This window comes from Cryptomeria japonica, chromosome 3 (genome assembly GCF_030272615.1).
Source record: "Cryptomeria japonica chromosome 3, Sugi_1.0, whole genome shotgun sequence".
NCBI lineage: Eukaryota > Viridiplantae > Streptophyta > Pinopsida > Cupressales > Cupressaceae > Cryptomeria > Cryptomeria japonica.
Window position 1 is genome coordinate 260,901,380 of NC_081407.1, and position 20,099 is coordinate 260,921,478.

A 20,099-nucleotide genomic window follows, 5' to 3' on the forward strand; every position below is an offset into this window, starting at 1 on the left:
GCAAGTTGCCAGTGTAATATGTGAGTGCCATCATACCACAGAGAAGAGAAGAGCAATGAAAGTTATACGCAGTCATGAAATATGGAGTCTTTAATTGATTTCATTTATAGTTCCTATTTTTCTTGATTGTGTTATTTCATTGTTTGTTTGTTAGAATTCTTTGATTAGATAGGGATTCATGATTTCCCTTTGTTTCTAATTGATATTTGAATAAGATGAATTTTACATGTATGACATTTTGGTGAACCTGACATGAAACAATGACTAATCTACCTTCTCTGTTCTTTGTGTAATTTTTGCAAGTCGTACAGATCTTTCTTTTTTTTAATAGATTTTGCATGAATTTCAAGAATAGATTTTTCATCATGCAATCACGCTTATATCGTCACGCAATCACATAGACAATGCTACACATTTGACCCCTCAGAATCATGCATTCGATCTGACAGGGTCACACAAATGCCCTTTCTAGGTCACACAATCGCCCTTTCCGGATCACGCATTCGCAGGGAAAATTGCTATTTAATTGTTTATTCTTTCTATTATTTGATCTGTTTAATTCTGTCTAAAATTGGGTTAATCTGGAAACAGATTACTTCTATTGCATGATTTTATTATAACAGTTTATGGCACCAAAAATACAATTCAGGATTTCAGGTGCAAGAAGGACAAAAGAACAAAGAAGATAGGCCAAGCACTATCAAAGGGTTCTCCAAGAAAAAAAGAAGATACAAGATTCAGAAGATCAACTAGCCTTTGATAGATATAACAGCTTAGTCCTTTCTTATCAAGTTAAATATGATCTAATCAATATTGAATGGATGATGAGAGATTTAGCTAGGGCTTCACAATTGGTTTTGCAAGTTTCTAATCGGGTTTAGCTTTTTTTTTATTTTTTTTATTTTTTAATTTTTTGTTGTCTGCCTATCTGTCACGCAATCACCCTATTACTATTACATAATTGATCTGTTACTGTCACGTATTCGGGCTGTCAGGATTACGCATATGCTGTGTTAGGTTCATGCATTTGATCTGTCAGTATCATGCAAGTGCACAGGTACTGTGTTGATTTGATTTTACTACTAATCTCCTATTTATAGCCTGTGGTGAATTTACTGAAAGCATAGGATTAGTATTAGATCAGTTGCATGCATCATCTAACACTTCATCTTTTGGTGCTTAAAATCAACAACAGTTAAAATGGACATGCATGCATAATCTCACACTTTGTTATTTGGTGCTTAAAATTAACATGGGCTAAATTTCACATGCATGTATCTCACACTTTGTATTTTGGGGCTTAAAATCAACAAATGGTTAAAATTGACATGCATGCCTTCATATTTTGATTTGGTGTTTAAAATGGACATGCACATGCATACTCAACACCTCAATTTGGGTTATAAAATGAACGTGAATCAGGCTGCATTAGATTAAATCATATTTCTTTTTTCTTAAGGTAAAGAATTTTCATTGTGTTTGGGGTGGACCTATTGTTGTATTTACTAACTTTCCACCCACCTTCGAGGTCTTGGGAGAAAGGAAGGAGGTGACAACGACATCCAATTTTTTTTTATTCTACGTAGTGAGGGGTATCTTTGATTGAGGATTTCATCACCCCACAGAGGTACTTCAAATTGGGATGCATTGGGGATATCATCTCTCCCAGCGTACTCTCGAACGGGTTTTTCGAGCTGCTATATAAATATACTGGTCAGGCGGCTAGAGTGTTGAGTGAATTCGACATATGTGGAGGCCTTCCTTGCACCGATAAGATCAACTAAAGTCTTAAGTGGCTTGCTCTGAGAATCCGTCGTTGGAATGGGACCCCTTGAAACCTTATACTATGAACTAATTTAGTTGCCAAAAATCCTACATTCAGTGATTCTGGGAGTGCAGATCATACCCCATAGATACCCTTCATGTACCTTACACTATGATACAGGAATCCCTCGGCTATAATATCTTTGGATCTTTGGGGTAAGAGAGACTAGCATGCCCAAGAAGTGTGTGACGTGGAGTGGAGCCAGTGCTGCCAGACTCTCTATCTATTCATTTTGTTTCGGTATTTTATTGTAAGGGCCTCATTTGAATGGTTTCCAATTTCTAGACTAAGATTGTATTCTCTTCTTTTTTATGTATCGTTGTGTTAGACAAATATTGAGTCAGTCCTTTGGGCTATTTTAGGCCCTATCCTACGTATCTCTAAATTTTCTAAGATTGTGTGAAAATTGAGTTAGTCAGCTATACCTACCTTGAAGCAATTGTTCTCAGATTTGGAAAACTACAAAACTTGTCATACACACGAAGTTACAAAAAACAAAGTCCATTTTTTGAAAACAAAAACTCAAAGTTTTTACATACTTGTGAGCCTAGGAGGTCCTTGCATAGTCCCCACTTACGTCCTCATTATCATCTTAAGTCTTTGCATAGTTTGCACTTACATCCTCATTATCGTCCTAAGTCTTTGCATAGTTCTCACTTATGTCCTCATTATCATCCTATGTCTTTGCATATAGTCCTCATTCATGTCTTCATTATCACCCATAGTCATTACATAGTCCTAATTTTGAGTCCACATTATCATCCTCATATACGTCTTCATCTAGATCTCATATAAGTTTGTCTTAGTCCATTGTCAGTTATAGAGTCATAGCATGTGTCATAATGGGTCTACCAGGTGATGGTTTGTTCCCCTTCGAACAACCTAGTCTCGTCCCAAATGGCAGTCAACAAGAAATCATTGACGGTCTAGCTAACTTAGCCTAGGATTCAAGGAGAAACAAACCTCAGTATATAGGAGTCAAGTACAAGATAAATATTGAGTGTAGGATTGCCCATAGAATTGATAGAGAGATTGAGACAAAACAACTCAGACAAGAAATGGAAAAACTTGCATTAGAGAAATCAAGAAATACTCAACAACTCTCGCGTCAAAATCCTTAATAGAGAGTCTATTCTAGTCTTGCATACCTCATACTTACATCTACAGTCTAGCATTAGTCATCGTCTTGCATAGAACCACACTCATATAGTAGTCTTAAATGCCTATCACAAGGTCACAAAAGGTAAAAGGTATAATGGACACATACAACGCCCAGTCTGTAAACCCAACTTGGAACATAGACATATCAACTGGTCAACAATTAGTTTCTCAGACAATTTCTACCCTAAATGAATTACAACAACATTTAACAAAAGAAGAAATTGAGTCAGCTCAACAAGATCCACATGTCCTTATGATCCTAGATGCACTTATACATAGTGATAGGGACAAATATCTATCGTTGTTATTACAAAATGGGGCAAAACTACCTGAAGATTTTGACGTCACAAAAATTTTACCATTGGGAAAAACTTTAGGTCAAGATAACAGTCAAACACCATCCATGACACAAATACAAGCAACGACCTCCAATTTTCCTCAAAACATACCTATCCAAACAAATGTCAAAATGAATACAAACTTTCAAACAAGTGCGTCATCTTGGGCGGTCAATGTTAGTATACCAACACAAAGCATACCGATAATATCAAGTGTCTCAACACCCATTCAAACACAAACAACAAGTGCAACCCAACCTCTAGTTTCCTATTCTATAGGATCAACATATAGTCATCAAAATGCAAATCTAGGTCTTGCCAATACAACAAGTACAACTCAACCAAACACGGGTTCGCATATCACTTACTTCATAGTACCTAGTGGAATGCACAACACACAAAGTTATAATCATGGTACCTTCCAACAAACTCCTAGTTATGCAACCATTGATCCTTTTGTGGGACATACACAAACATAAGGTGTACCTTTGACACAAACATATATTCTGACACAACAATTACAGAATTTGCAACAACAAATGACGACGATGCAAATTGGTAATGATAAAAAGAGCTACACAATACAAGACTTACATCCTTATCCATTCGATCACACATTATACATGCCACCTTTCCCACAACATTTTGAAATGCCTAAATTTGATAGATATCAAGGGAAGGGTGATCCTAGAGATCATATCAGAGAGTTTTTTACGGCATGTATAGAGGTTGCCACAGAAGATACTTATTTAATGAGACTATTTCCTAAAAGTTTGGGAGATCTGGCTTTAGAGTAGTTTTCACATTTACCACCAACCATCACATCATGGGGAGAATTAGTTGAACAATTTATTGCAAACTTCTCACATAACATTGACACCTTGGTTACTTTGATGGACCTATGTGCCGCTAAACAATATGAGAATGAAACATTTGCATCCTTCATACAATGATGGATGGCTCTCTATAGGAGGTGCAAGATAGTTATCCTAGAAACAAAGCAAGTGGACACATTCACAAAAAACTTGATTCCCAAGATTAAATATCAGATACAAATGCAATGTTTAACCACATTCAAACAAATCACGGAAAAAGCTCTCAAATGTGAGAAGGGACTAGTAGAACAAGGTCTTATTAAGTATGGCAACACCAACAATAATGACAAATCTAAGTTTTGGTCAAAAAACAAAAATGTGACCAATGATGATATTATAGATGCTAGAACAATAAATAAAAGTCAACCCGTTTTATCTTTGGGAATGATTCAGTCATCTAATCCACATATAGGGAATAAAACAACCTCCACAAATGTAAATGCTACACAAAACATGAACACAAGGTACCCTGGTTAAATGCTCCAAGAAGAAATTACACACCTCTAGGAGAACCTATTGAGTCAGCGCTCAAAAAGTTAATACAGACAAACATGCTCACCTTACCTGAAGTAAGAGTGTATGAACCAGGTCCTTTCAAACCCACATGGTGGAATGATAATGATTTCTGTGATTATCATCAAACTAAAGGTCATAAAACAACAAGTTGCTACCAATTGAAAAACTTGGTCCAAGATATGATAGACCAAGGGGACATCACAATCGATACCAATAAAACCTCAGCAAACACAAATCACACAATTTTTAAGGATCCATTTGTTAAGCATGACAAAGGGAAAGATACCACATCAAGTACCAAAGACAATACAACTAACTACACAAAGGTCTCATACGACTACACTATTCATGCCATTAGCTCAGGGGATATAGCAAACAATGATTCACAAGAAACATTTGATCAAGATGAGCAATATGAAGACACTCACACAAATGACAACCAAATTTGCATAATATCAGAGGCACCAAAGTACAACGATGATAGAAATCTTTGTCTTAGAGACTAGGGGCATGATCAACCATCTCATTCAAGTTGGTTTGAAGATGAACTCATAGAACACATCATGGATGTCAAACATACACATAAAGACTATGAAGAGGGATTTAACATAAATCTTGATAAAATAGCATATGATATCGACAAATCCTGTAAGTCAAATGATATAGTAGCTACGATTATCGTAACTCCCAAAGATAGAGACTGTGCAATAGTTACTCACATATCAAAGGTAACTTTACAAAGGATACCACCAAATCATCCATCAATAGTAGGGACCTATAATGTTGTTGAGAAACTAAAGAAAACTCTGGCACATATATCATTATTCAAACTTTTGCATATTTCACCCACTCACAGAGCTATACTGGACAAAGCACTCCAAGATTCAGTAGTGGACAAAGATATAGATGAAAATGCCTTCCAGTCTATGATAGGAAATTTGACACAAGGCACATGTATTGCATTCATAGAACAAGATATTCCTAATGATAGACTACTTCATAATGACCCACTACATCTAGAAGCTTACATTCATAAGAGAAGAATCAAAAGAGTACTCGTAGATGGAGGAGCTGGTCTCAACATTTGTACCTTAAAGCTGGTCAAGGCACTAGGATATTCTGAACTTCACATTGATTCTTCCAAGAGGATAAATATCAAGGCATATGATGATGAATAACATCCATCAAAATTTATTGTAAAATTACCCATACAAGTGGGACCTATAACAACAGAGGTCACTTTTCAAGTCTTGGACAAAAAACTGGGATATAACATGTTATTGGGTTTCCCATGGATCCACACCATGCAAGCAATACCATCCACATTTCATCAGTGTGTCAAATTCCCATATAATGGTATTGAAATCACCATAAGGGGTGATCCAAACCCCTTCCAACATTGCAATTACTTGAAAGAAAGTGTGGATAATCAGGTACCTATCAATCAAGAAACACCTCTCACTACACAACTGGAGACATTAAAAATCACAAAAATAAAAAAGGATATGCCTACAACATCCTCCTTACAAATAAAAGATATGGGTTGTGGACAATATTCTATTGCAAATACTTTAAGTGGGAAACAGTTGTCTCTTTCTCCTAATTCTTTTGGGAAACCTCACAATATAGTACAAAAAAAAGATAAAGGAAAAGAAATTGTTAGATACAAAGATTCATGCTCTTTCATTAGATGGGGTGACTTATAAGAAGAATCCTTGAATGAAGATGTTAACCATTGGATATATAGAGAAGAAGATCATATGACAATACCCAAAATACACACAGATCAGTGTGGCAATGGATTCAAAATGCTCCAAAGACATGGATATGATGGTACCACAGGCCTAGGGTTACAAAAACAAGGAAGGATAGAGCCTATTGTTCCTAATGATAATCCAGGGAATCAAGGATTGGGATATAAACATGTACACCATATCACAAAAGAAAGACAACGTACCCTGGATATATTAAATCGACCAAGGAAACTGTCAGACTGCATACCACAAAGGGATTTTTTATCATAGGTTCTTCCATCTTCATCTCAAACAAGTAATCAGGTAACCATATCACCTAGTGCAAAATCAGATGGAGAAGACATGAGACAAATCCTGCAAGAACCTAGCACTGAGTCACAAAATGATGCAGTTGTTGATACAACAGTACAGGCTAATGTTGCAATAGATGCAGGTTTACCACCACCAACTGAATCTCATCCATGGTTATTGTCACTACTTCTACCATGAGAAATGAATCATGCTCAACCTAACGAACTAGATGAAGAAAGATTGCAAAGGCTTATACCAGGCTTAAGAAGGGTAACTAATGTCCAAAGAAGACCAATCAATCTACAACAGAATCAGTGGTAGGAACAAGAAGAAATAAGTGATGATAGCTCACATGATGAAGCATATATTGAATGTGAGACAGACTCTCATGACTACGAGTTCTTATCACTCCATGATTCTAGCCCACCAGCAAGTGTAATATTAAGGTATCAAAGAAACCCTATACAAGATGAAAATACACAAATTCATTCAAACAATCAAGTCTTCGTGTTATTAGAGTCTAATATAGAAGGGAGTAATGATTTACCCCTAGTACATTCACACTTGATTGATTGGGGGCAAGAAGGAAAATCAATGCTGGATTGGTTTGAAAATGACAAAGAAATTATAGAATTTCTCGGAGTCAAAGAGGGATTTCCACAAGGTGATCACAAAGCAGGGTTTGTTGTATACCTAGATAGAACAACATACTTTGGAGAAGAAAGTGCTTCTGCAATAGAAGATAAGGATCAAACTACCCATGATGGCATGAGCGATTTAGGTAACCTTCCTATTGAAAGAGAAAGTTCAACATTTCTTATAGAGGAAATAGAAGAAGTAAACATAGCAGAAGGGGAGGTTGTACATAACATCCATCTGGAAAAATCACTAAGCAAAGAAGAAAAAGATAGATTCATTCATTTTTTCAAGCAATGACCTATCAACTTTGCTTGGTACTATGCAGAAATGCCAAGCTTAGACTTTGAACTAGTGTTGCATCATTTACCTTTGATACTTGTTAAGGGATTTTCCAACTATTGAAGTGGTTAGAGATAAACAGGTATTACAATGATCTAGTAGCAACACTAAATGCTAATGCAGATTTGCTTTAGCTTCTCTTCACCTTCTGCACTTACACTCTGTAGGTATCACTTCTCTCTTTTGGTCTGGCAAGAATCACGTATCTCTTCTCTTGGATACACACACACAACTTTTGCCAACAACCTTAGAAAGGAACACAACATCGACCTTATAGGAAACAGATAGGTCAGTAGCATAAACCATAAACCCTAAGCCCTAAACCTGTTAGGTTAAGAAATTCAAACGGTTCAATCCTGACTGTTGAGCATATTGCATTAAATACAACAATCTTGATCCAATCTCAAGACATTCTCCATCATTTGTTTTCAACCGATTTCATGGCGGCTGATAACCCATCACACATTATCACCGTTTATAGGCTTTGCACATTCTTGAGGTAGATGGGAACAATCTCCTTCATGCAGGATCATTCATGCGCACAAGGCTAATGTGGCAACATGATCTATTCTTTGTTACAATGCTAACTCATCACACAAAGTCACCAATTGAGCCACATAGGCTTGAAGCACTTCAACCAGAAACCCTGAAGTTGAGACTACCAACTAGTAGTCATACAAAGCTTCCATGTGCCAGTTCCCATAACCACATGCTAGTTCACCTTAAACAAACACACCGCTTCACTTTGGCACAAATTCCAGTTCACAGTGTTATATCGGTTCTCTCCTCTTCAGCATATTGACATCAATGACAACATACAATGTCATCATGTCCTTATGCTAGTTCACATAATGCCAACAAAAAATGCATCCAAGTATTGCATTACTGGTTAAAACAGAACTACAAAAGTTGCTAGATGTAGGTTTTATTAGACCTATTGATTATGCGGAATGGATATCCAACTTGGTACCTATTTATAAGCCCACATGAGGAATAAGAATTTGTACTAATTTCTAGGATCTAAATAAAGCTTGTCCTAAGGATGACTTCCCACTACCAAATATTGATATGATAGTTGACCTAATAGCTGGAAATGAAATGCTATCCTTAATGGATGGTTTCTTAGGATACAACTAGATTAAAATTGCACTTGAAGATCAACATAAAATGACCTTTACATTCCCATGGGGAACATATTGCTAGAATGTGATGCTATTTGGTCTCAAAAATTTCGTAGCAACATACCAAAGAGCCATGACAACATTGTTTCATGACATGATCCACAACCTAATGGAAGATTATGTGGATGACATATTGGATAAATCACAAACAAGAGAAGGTCACCTAACGGTCCTTGCACAAATATTTGATCGGTTGGAGCAGTATAATGTCAGACTAAACCTAAAGAAGTGTGTGTTTGGTGTAACAATAGGTAAACTGTTAGGGTTTATAGTGTCAAACAGAGGAATTGAAGTAGACCCTGCCAAGGTCAAGGCAATCATTGATATGCAACCTCCGTCAACACTTAAACAACTCAGAGGGTTACAAGGAAGGCTGCAATCCATAAGGAGATTCATAGCATAGCTGGTAGATAAGTGTCACCCATTCCAACATTTACTTAGGAAAGGAGTTACTTTTAAATGGACAAAACAATGCCAAGAAGCTTTCCAAGCTCTGAAAGATTATCTTTTAAACACACTAGTGTTAGTATCACCTACTCTAGGAAAACCTCTATTGTTATACATATCAGCAACAAACTCATCTCTATGAGCTCCGTTGGCACATCATGACAAAAAAGGAAAAGAAAGAGTCATTTATTACAAAAGTAGGACTCTGATTGGTTATGAGCTTAATTATACCCCTATAGAGCAAGCCTACTTAGCAGTAATCTTTGCATCCCAAAATCTCAGACATTACATGCTAAGTCATAAGGTACAACTCATTGTATGCTTTGAACCACTCAAGTACCTATTGAGCAAAGCAACATTGACCGGGCGATTGGCTAAGTGGGTTATGATCTTGAGTGAGTTTGATATAGAGTACATAAATAGAAAGGCCATTAAAGGACAAATTATAGCAGATCAGTTAGCAGAGGCTCCTCTACAAGATAGTCATCCATTACTCATAGACTTTCCAGATGAATTAGTGTTTACATTGACAACATCTTTAATGTGGAAATTATACTTTGATGGGTCATATACAAGTCATGGATCTAGAGAAGGGATTCTCTTCATTACTCCTCAAGGGGATTCTATACCTAAATCATTTAGGATAAATTTTCCATGCACAAACAATATAGTTGAATATGAAGCTCTTCTTATAGGACTTCATATAGCTATATAGTGGAGAATACAAGAATTACAGGTCTATGGTGATTCACAATTGATTGTAAACTAGGTCAGTGATGATTACAACACGAAGGATGACAAACTCATGCCTTATAAGAAGCTAGTAGAAGATTACAAAGAACACTTCAGCAAAATCACCTTCGAACAGATCCCAAGAATACAAAAAAAGGCAATAGATGCAATGGCTACCATAGGATCTCTTCTGAATATGCCCGCTAATGAAACTCAGTTTGAGTTCATCATAGAACAGTATCAGCTTATGAGACTCCTCCAACAGAATATGTATGTACAATTGTGGGTCTAGAATCACCTTGGTACAATGAAATATATACATATTTACATACTCAATACATGTCACCAGATCTATCTAGAAATCAAAAGAAGACCTTTATTCGTCAGGCATCTAGATACATCATTATAGCTAATACTTTGTACAGAAAGGGATTTGATGGAACTCTTCTCTGATGTTTTGATGAGAATGAAGCACACCTTGCTTTAAAGGAAGTCCATGATGGAATTTGTGGGGCTCACCAAAGTGCTCCACCATTATCAAAGAAATTGTTGAGAACAGGTTATTATTGGCCAACTATGGAAAAGGACGCTTATAAGTATGTACAAAAATGTAAACAATTCCAAATGCATGGAGACCTCATTCACGCACCAGCACAAGATCTTCAACCCATTACATCACCATGGCCATTTTCACAATGGGGATTAGATCTAGTGGGTAAAATCAATCCTACTTCTTCCAATGGACACAAGTTCATCTTAATAGCCACTAAATACTTTACCAAATGGGTTGAGGCAATCCCTCTTACATACACCATTGGAAAGAAAATATCAAAATTCATGCTCAACTACATTATATGTAGATATGGAGTTCCAATGTGCTTTGTGATAGATAACGAGTGTCCACTTAAGAACCAGGAAGTGAAAGAGTTGTGTGACAAATTTCACATACAACAAAGATTTGCCATGCCATATTATCCACAAAGCAGTGGACAAGCAGAGGGTACAAATAAAACAATATTAAAAATTCTTAAGAAAGTTGTCACTGACACAGGACGAGATTGTCATCTCCAATTAAATCCCACTCTTTGGGCTTAAAGAACAAGAGTACACAGGCCTATAGGAGCCACACCATATTCCTTGGTCTATGGTATAGAAGCAATACTCCCCATTGAAATAGAAATACTATCTCTAAGAGTTTCCTTACAGAACATCATATCAGAGGAAGACTATAGGGTAACAAGGTTACAAGAACTCGAAACCATTGATAAAAATGATAAACAACATTCAACCATCTACAAGGATATCAAAACAGACTGAGATGGAGTTATAATAAAATAGCCCGCCCACAAAATTTTCAAGTGGGAGATCTAGTCCTTAAAGAAAATTAGAGGAACCTAGCAGAATGAGAAAAGCTAGGGAAATTCGAACCTAACTAGCTAGGTCCTTTCATCATAAAAGGGTTATAGGCAATGGAGCATATAATTTGGCTACCATGGAAGGAGATCCACTCTCTGACCCTATGAATAGCATGCACCTTAAACGATATTATACCTAAGGGTTGTGTAGTTTAGGTTTTAATTTCTGCATTGCATGTCATATTATTCAAAGCACTGCATTACATATAGTTTCTTTTTTAAATGCATCTCATTCTCAAAATTTATGCATTTTCATATAGCAGCATCAATAAATCAAGGCAACTGTTCAATTTTATCATTTGTTTGCATTCAAGTGAAACAAGGGTCATCTCATTTCTTAGATATTCAGACATGAAGTCTTTGAGATCCTAAGGTCATTCATTTTTAACATTACCCCGTGACAGTGCTTTACTTATGGTTGGGTAGTGATTTCACTATTTGAGACTTGTTAACCTAAAATCTCTCAATTCCTATATCTCAAACACATTAAGAAAATCTCTAATTCACTCGAGACACCTAGTTGATCATATGACTAGTGAAAAATCTAAAATTCTACTTCAGCACCACTGTAATTGTCACACCCAAGTAGGTTTCATTACTTACAAGTCAAGGCAAGAAAATAAAAAGAAAAAAAAAGCTATGCCAAAAATTCATCTCAAGACAAAAGAGCAATGATATATATATATATATATATAACTGAAATATCATGTATACAAATGCGACAAAAAGCTTGACTATGGGAACATGCAAGTAACTCCATCAGGGCTATGAACGCCTACTGGCAATGGAGCAATATTTGAAAAATTATAGTCTATAACCTCGTCAGAGCTCTCAAGGCTTTCTGCCAATGAGGCTCTATTCGGGATGCTTTTGAAGTTAGGATAATCCATGTAGCTAGTCATATAGGATGCTAACAATTTTTAGTGAACACAAGAGAAGGAATTAACTCATCTACACACACATGGCCAAAAGAAAAACAAAGTTTCAAGAACCAATGGGGAATTTTTTCGCGTCTCCATTTTTAAATCCTAGTCACTAAGTGTGTTGATTTGAATGTTCTAAGGGGCCTTAGGGATCGATTGACCGCTTATCTATGAAAATTTTTGCACCTCCATTTCAATTGGTGTAGTACAAATGATACAACAAACACATTCAACCTTGTTCGAATAGGAAATGCATCTTCATCATGCATATTGCATTCACATAGGGCATGCCAAAAATTCATTTGTCTCCACATACATTCTATAGATCATCATCTCATACAGGTCTACACACTGGGGGCATAACTAAAAAAATCCTAAAAATTGAATAAAGTCCTGAAAAAATCATAAAAAACATATAACTTCCTTCAACAAAATCCAAAAACATTGAAAAACTCAGAATCCAAAAAAAAAGAGACAAACCATGAAATAACCAAAAAAACATATAATGTCATGAAAAAATCAATCAGAAACATTCAAATACAATTCTAAAAACAAACAAAAACATCTGCAAAATTTCCTGAAAAATTCACCCAAAAACATTCAAATATCAATCCACATAATCCAAAAACATCGAAAAAGCTCTTGGAAAAGAACTAAAAATCGCAAATCAATCAATCAAAAAACTTGCAATAAAATGTCTTGTGAGAAACAAATACCCTAGCAGATATCCAGCAAATACTTCGCACAAAGTTAACAAAGGATATGACTATCTAGTTAAACATCTGCAATCAATTGATCAAACTGTCTCATCAGTCGTATCATATCCATATCAAAGTGATCATTATCTTGTCTTAAAAAGAAGACGATACACTTGAAATCAGATAGGTCAGTCTTAAATGGGGTCCGCAACTTTTTGAGATCAGACATTATCAACTATCACATCAAGCAACTGAAAACGAAGGCACAACTTCAGTATAGCTGCTGAATTTTGTCTGGGTCAGTCTTTATATTTTATCATTTGGCAACAGATTATGTTCCTATGCTACTCAGGGATGTCCACAAGTGACTAGAGGAGACATGATGGGCATTATCTTTTTCTTTGTTTGCTGCTTGTCTGCTATGTATTTGTTTCTTCAATGAGATATCTTTACATCTTGGTTCCTTATACCCTGATGTGCTAAGCATCATTGTTCAAAAATAAGGCTCAGTGATGAATATATACTGTGCAATAAATAATGACATAGGTTCGTGAATCATTCAATTTCATTATCATTTCATCTCATTTGCTTATTGCTAGTTTGTTGATTATTTTCTCATCATCTCTTTCTAAATCATTTTCTTTCATCTAACATTGTTCTATTTCATTCTAAGGTTCATTCTCTCATTTTCTCTCTCAATATCATATTCACATCACCTATCTCTATCTCTAATCAACTAACTATTCTTGCATCGCACATTCTTCTTTTTTTCAAGACATCATTCATGTCTTTAATGCACAAACAATCTCTCGAGGGGGCATTACACCCTAAGTATCACCAAGGCATACTGGGGCAGAATCTAATTTTTTCATTTTCTTTGAAACAATATCGTTCCAACATTGTCTCAAAGAGGGGAAAATTTAGACACCTAAAAATGTCTCATTGATCTTGTACTAATTTTTCCTCTAATTGATTAAATAATTCTTTAATTATTTAATTAAGTTAATTAATAATATTCTTCTAATTTTATATTTCCTCATAATCTTACTAATTATTCTATTTTCATATTTTTTCATCATTTAATCATTTTAATCATTTTTTAAATGTTAATTAAATCTTTATTATTTAATTAATTCTAATTGACTCCCCCAATTTAAATAATCTATATTGTTTAAATAATTATATTCTTAATTTCTATCTCTGATCATCTAATCATTCAACCCTTTTCTAAATGTTAATTGAATATTTATTATTTAATTAATTGTGATTTAATTCCTTTAATTTAAATAATCTTTATTATTTAATTAAATTCCATTTCTAAATAATTAAATAGTTTCTTTAAATTATTTAATTAACTAATTAATTCTTCTAGTTACATGTGCATGATTTCAAAAATCAAATTTGAAAATCAAAGTCAAGTTCTAAATATATTCAAATACTAAATTGAATTAAATTAAATTATTTGAATTAAAATCTCATGCAAAGATTAAATTGAAAATCTAAGTCAAAGTGCAAGCACATGCTAAATTAATTAATTAATTAAATCATTTATCTCTCCATTCTATATTTCCATCTTTTAGTTAGCTTTTTCTAAATTAAGCTTTCTTTGTCATCCTCTTTATTTCCTCCAATTATTCTTTTTCTTCCTTCAGTCAACTTTTTCTCAATCATTTGACTCCATTGATCTATTCAATCTGTTTTGTTTCACTCCTCCAAGTCAGCAGTTCAACTATCAATCAGCATGTGAGCTCACCTGAGTTCCACCTCTTGATCAATCTGTTCCACCTTTCAATCAATCTCATCCAAAAATCTATAAATTGAGCATTCAATCTTCATTTTCAATAATCACGAACTTTGAATCTTTGTGTCACTTGCAGGTTGCCAACGTAATATCTGAGAGCCATCATACCACAAAGAAGAGAAGAGCAATGGAAGTTATGCATAGTCACGAAATAGGGAGTCTTCAATTGATTTCATTTATAGTTCCTATTTTGCTTGATTGTGTTATTTCATTGTCTGTTTGTAAGAATTCTTTGATTAGATAGGGATTTGTGATTTCCCTTTGTTTCTAATTGATATTTGAATAAGATGAATTTTACATGTATGATAGGAGGATTACTGAATTTGACACAAACCAAAGCTATGAAACTGGTCCGTTTCATACCTTACGACCTCTGGGAGAGATTGATCGACTCCGTCGTTTAGCTCGTTTAGCTTCTTGCTTCTCATTTTTAATATTTTCTAGTTTTTCAAAGTTTACAGTTTTTCCTACTATTCGTAGTTTTAAGTTCAACCTGCAGGGTCTTTCTTTGCAAAGTTTTATGCACATCGGAGTTTAAAGTCCGATGTGCATTTGTTAGGTTTCTAAGCCTGCAGATCAGACTTTAAAGTCTGACCTGCAGGTAGTCTTTCCCTGCAGATTAGACTTTAAAGTCCGACCTATAGGTTGTCTAGCTGGAGAGTGCATGTTGGACTTTAAATTCTGACTTGCAAAGGTTTTAGCCTACATGTCGGACTTTAAAGTCCGACATGCATTGCAAGTTGGTCATTAATGCAACATTTATGGTTAATTAAGGGGTTTTATTTAATCAATTTTACATTTCATTTTCTTCATTATTGTTTATGTTTTTCTCCCTCTGCGCACTGCTTCCTCCATTTTTGCTCGCCATCTTGTGGATTTGATCACACCATCATTGGATTTTTCCAAATCACTTGTAGCGAAGAAGGTAGGGTTTTTTATATTTTCATTTTGGGTATTTTCTTGTTTTGTGTTTTTTTTTTTCTTGATTGCTCCTCCCCTTGTTTTATTTTTTCTAGTTTTGCTTGACGTGTCGAGAGGACAATCGGACTTTAAATCCGAGCCTTCCATGAGTCAATCAGAATCTTCTCTGAGTAAAATATCAATGAAAAAGATGAAGTACAAGTACGATAAGTACTTGAATATGTACCCAGAAATCTCAATGGACTTGAATATTAAGGAGATCAGAGATACTGAGATTGGACATGTCAATATGCAGGAATTCATTTACTGAGTTGAGAAAGCTCCTGCTCAGCTAACCAATCTGATCAAATCTGAGTTGCATAAATATGCATCCTTCCCAGTTGCAGCTCATGATCCAGAATTTGTACTTGCAATAATGGATCACGTTGATCTGAATACAAGATAGGTGAAGGATGTAGATCAGAGTGTCATCATGACTCTAGATAGTGTATTTTTCAATAGCGTCTTCAAAGGTTATCAAGTTGAAGAGGTGGCTAATATTTCTCAAGAAAGTGCTCAAGAGTACTATGAGAAAAATGAAGTTAAATGCAAGAAAGTGGTCAATATTGTGTACCTCTCTGCTGCTAGACATTCTACTACCTCATGATGGCCCAAGTGCTTTCATAAGGGTGACTTTAATGAGGAGTACAATGACATGGTTACCATGTTGTCAAGAGTGAAGGGGCTAAAAGACTCTCATTACTTTTGAACCTGGATGTGTTACTACATGAACATAATCAGGAAAGGAGCTATAAGAATTGACTGGGATGAATAGATCAGTGATGCCCTCTGTGCTCAATTAAAGGAGGTCAAAGTAACACTAAAATTTTACATGACCTTATACCTGGTTTATGTGGCTACTTGTATGAGGCAATATCTAGGTTTATCTACCAAGGGTGATAGGATATTGGTTCCTATCTAGGAGTACTATGATCAGCTTACCATCAAGAATCAAGGTAGCCACTTCAGAAGGGTTAATGATGCCTTCTTTGTTGTATGGAAGTGCATTTTTGATAAGGACCTGCAGAATCAGAGACTATCAGAGGCTTCTTATAACAGGGTATCTCATTTTGGATGTATTTTCCTACAATTTATGAAATTCACTTACATCCCAATTGGATGTTTCTTAGGTGAGCCTTTTATTCTACCAAGGTTTCCTTTTGACAAGATCATTCTCATGGAGTTGTGTAGACAATTGATTTATGTGCATGAAAAACAATCACAAGCACATAAGACTAGGTTGAAGTTTCCAGAATCAATCGGCAGGTACTCAGTCCTAACCAACCCTAAGGCCAAAAATATGGAGGAAGAAATGCAGTGGATTACCATGAGTAGATTCAAGGCACGAAACAATTCTTAATTTTGTGGCGTGAAGAAAAAACCCAGGAGGAGTTCAACTCATGTTTACAAGTTTGGAGATGTTTGGACAGATTGTTAGAATGAGGAGGATATAAGAAGGATGGATTTCAGTCGCCTTACTCTGGAACAAATTTGTGTAAGGGAAAAAGTGACACTAAGCAAACATGCCCTAATCTCACTTTCAATCACACACTTGTGGAATAAGAAAGAGCCTAGAGGTATCACACAATTGGCTACTTCTTTTTGTAGAAGAGAGAGCCATGGGCTACCTATTAGGATTTCTATTCCTTTGTTGCAAATGATAGATAAAATGATGCAAGTTCAACTACTAGCCCTAGAGTGCAAGTATGAACTACTAACAAGATTGCAAGATTGAGACTAAGTGATGAAAAGCTGTAAACACAAAGCTAAAAGGAGAATGCAGATGTGTACCTGGGGTTAAAATCTAAGTGGAAATGTTCAGGATGGGGGCGCAGGCGCCACTATCCTAATTCTGCTTCTGAAACTGCTCCTGAGACTGCTGTTTGGTATCCTGAAAAGCTGTCTGAAACTTGTTGTCTGATAGAAGGACCAGGGCGCCCAGTGCCCCTATCCCAGGGACCAGGGCACCCAGCACCCCTATCCTGGCAGGACCAGGGCACCCCATGCCCCTGTCTTGGTCTTTTGCTCTGAAATTTGGTGTGTTGTTCTGTCTCGGTCTGCTTCCGTCGGATCTGCAACTTGCGGCATCGTCCGAATCCCAAAACCTGCACTTATATCTGAAAAGGTATGGTGGGCGGCTATATAGGGTTTTGCCTTAGTCAAACCCCCGCTTTGGTGATTTCCACCTCCATGAATAGCCAAGTTGTATTGTAAAAGTAGTGTGTGCAGACCTTGTGTGTGTGCAAGATCCTAAAATGCAAGTAAGCAAACTAGAGCAACCTAGAAAGTAAACCCTAATTGCTTGTACATGATAATGTAAATACTCCAAATCAAGATGCAAAGTGATCTCAAGCATGAATACAAATGATATAATGAAGCTTATGCAAAGACATGAAAACAACATGAAATCATACCCAACCCCATGGGAGGGGTACAAGCCAATCTTCAGTTGGTGATCCCTTATTGTTCTTCAATGCCTTCAAAGCCCTAAATGGATGAATGAAATTGATAGATGCTTGATGGATGGATGTTGAATGTTGTTGAAGTCTTCAAAGATCTGCTCTTTCGCTGCATAGAAGGTCCTTGAAACCAAAATTCCGGATCCTTTCAAATGAAGAAAGAGAGCTCTTATATATGAAACCCTAGGTCTTAATTTCAACTTTTGGCCGACCTAGAGATTGAATCTCCCACCAATTTCTTGGGGTTAAGCTTTATTTTATAATTGGATCACGCTCCTAAAATTTTGGGAAAGATGTCCGGGACCACGTGCACTCCAGGCGCCATGGTCCTGACAACTTTTCACCAAATTTTCAAGGTCGTCGGATATGATGATTTTAGAGAGAATCCCAAAGTTACAGGTGATTTCGAGATGTTTTGACCCCCGAAATCAAGCCCCCAAGTTCAAAATAGGACCTAATTAGGGTTTTTGATTAAATGATGTATTGGAAGAATAAAATGAAAGGGGCACACTTTAATGAAAAGGGCCCAAATTTATGATATGGGAGATGATAAAATAGAACCTTAGACCTAATTAATTTAATTAATTAAGTGCTAAAGGGGAAATGCAATGCAAAATGCAACATGCGCTAAGGCGAGTGCTAAACTAGGTGTGAAATTGTACCACCCTAGCAAGTGCGTACAATTTACGATGCTACATTTAGCCCCCACTTTAGCGGTCATATGAACACTATGTGCATATGCAAGCTAAAGTACATAAAAGTAAACATTATTTGAAAAAGGATATATCCATAAGTTGTCGGATGAAGCCCCCAGCGGCATCTGCAGTACTTAGTTAAGAACCACAACCTACAAAACCACATGTTAGATCACAAAATCACCTAATGCTTACTAAGGAAGGTGATGAAAATTCGAGGGTAGCTATATGCCCCCCCCTGTTTTGGCTTGCTAATTTTAGTGAGTTGAAACAGGGTATCATGTTTACCACTTCGAATTGTTAAAGAATATTGATGACAAATGCTCACAAGAAGATTTGATATGAGATCAAAAACTAATGGAGAATCATTTGGTAAGAAAGAGGACTAAATCTCAATTCCAACGCAACAAAGAGTGTGAGGATTTGAGAGTTCTCTAATGCAAGATGAAGGATGTAAATGGAAACAAAATGCAAAGAGAAGAAAAGAAAGGAAAAAGTAGCATGAACACACACATTAGTGATCCATGAGAAGAATAGTGAGAGAGAAAACATGGACTTCTCACCCCTAGATCTTGTCTAGGTGATCCATGTAAGGGAGGAGAGTGAGAAAGTCTAGCCTTATGCTGCTAGTTCCACTCAACCTCATGCATGTGTGTGTAAGTGAGGTTAGAAGCACCTCATAGGAGTCTATGCCTGAGTATGCTACAACCTGTATATGTATAGTACAAAAGTGTGACATCTCACTCTAAGAGTCTGTGCTCTGGTTTCGAGAATAATCACCTTGCATAAAAGAAAAATGGAGACATCTCGCTCTAAGAGTCTGTGCTCTAGTTCTGAGAATGACCCACTGCTCAAAAAGTGTAATGTCATAAGCAAAGTAGAACAAGGATACCTACCTTCACCACCAAAGAAGATACCCCAAAAATGCAACAATGTCATAGATCCAAGCAAGAGAGTTTTGTACTCTTTAAGCAAGGATAAGATAGTTGAAAAGGGATATCTTGTAGTATGTGTAAAGGAGATCCTTAGAGGAGAAGAGATCTTTATACA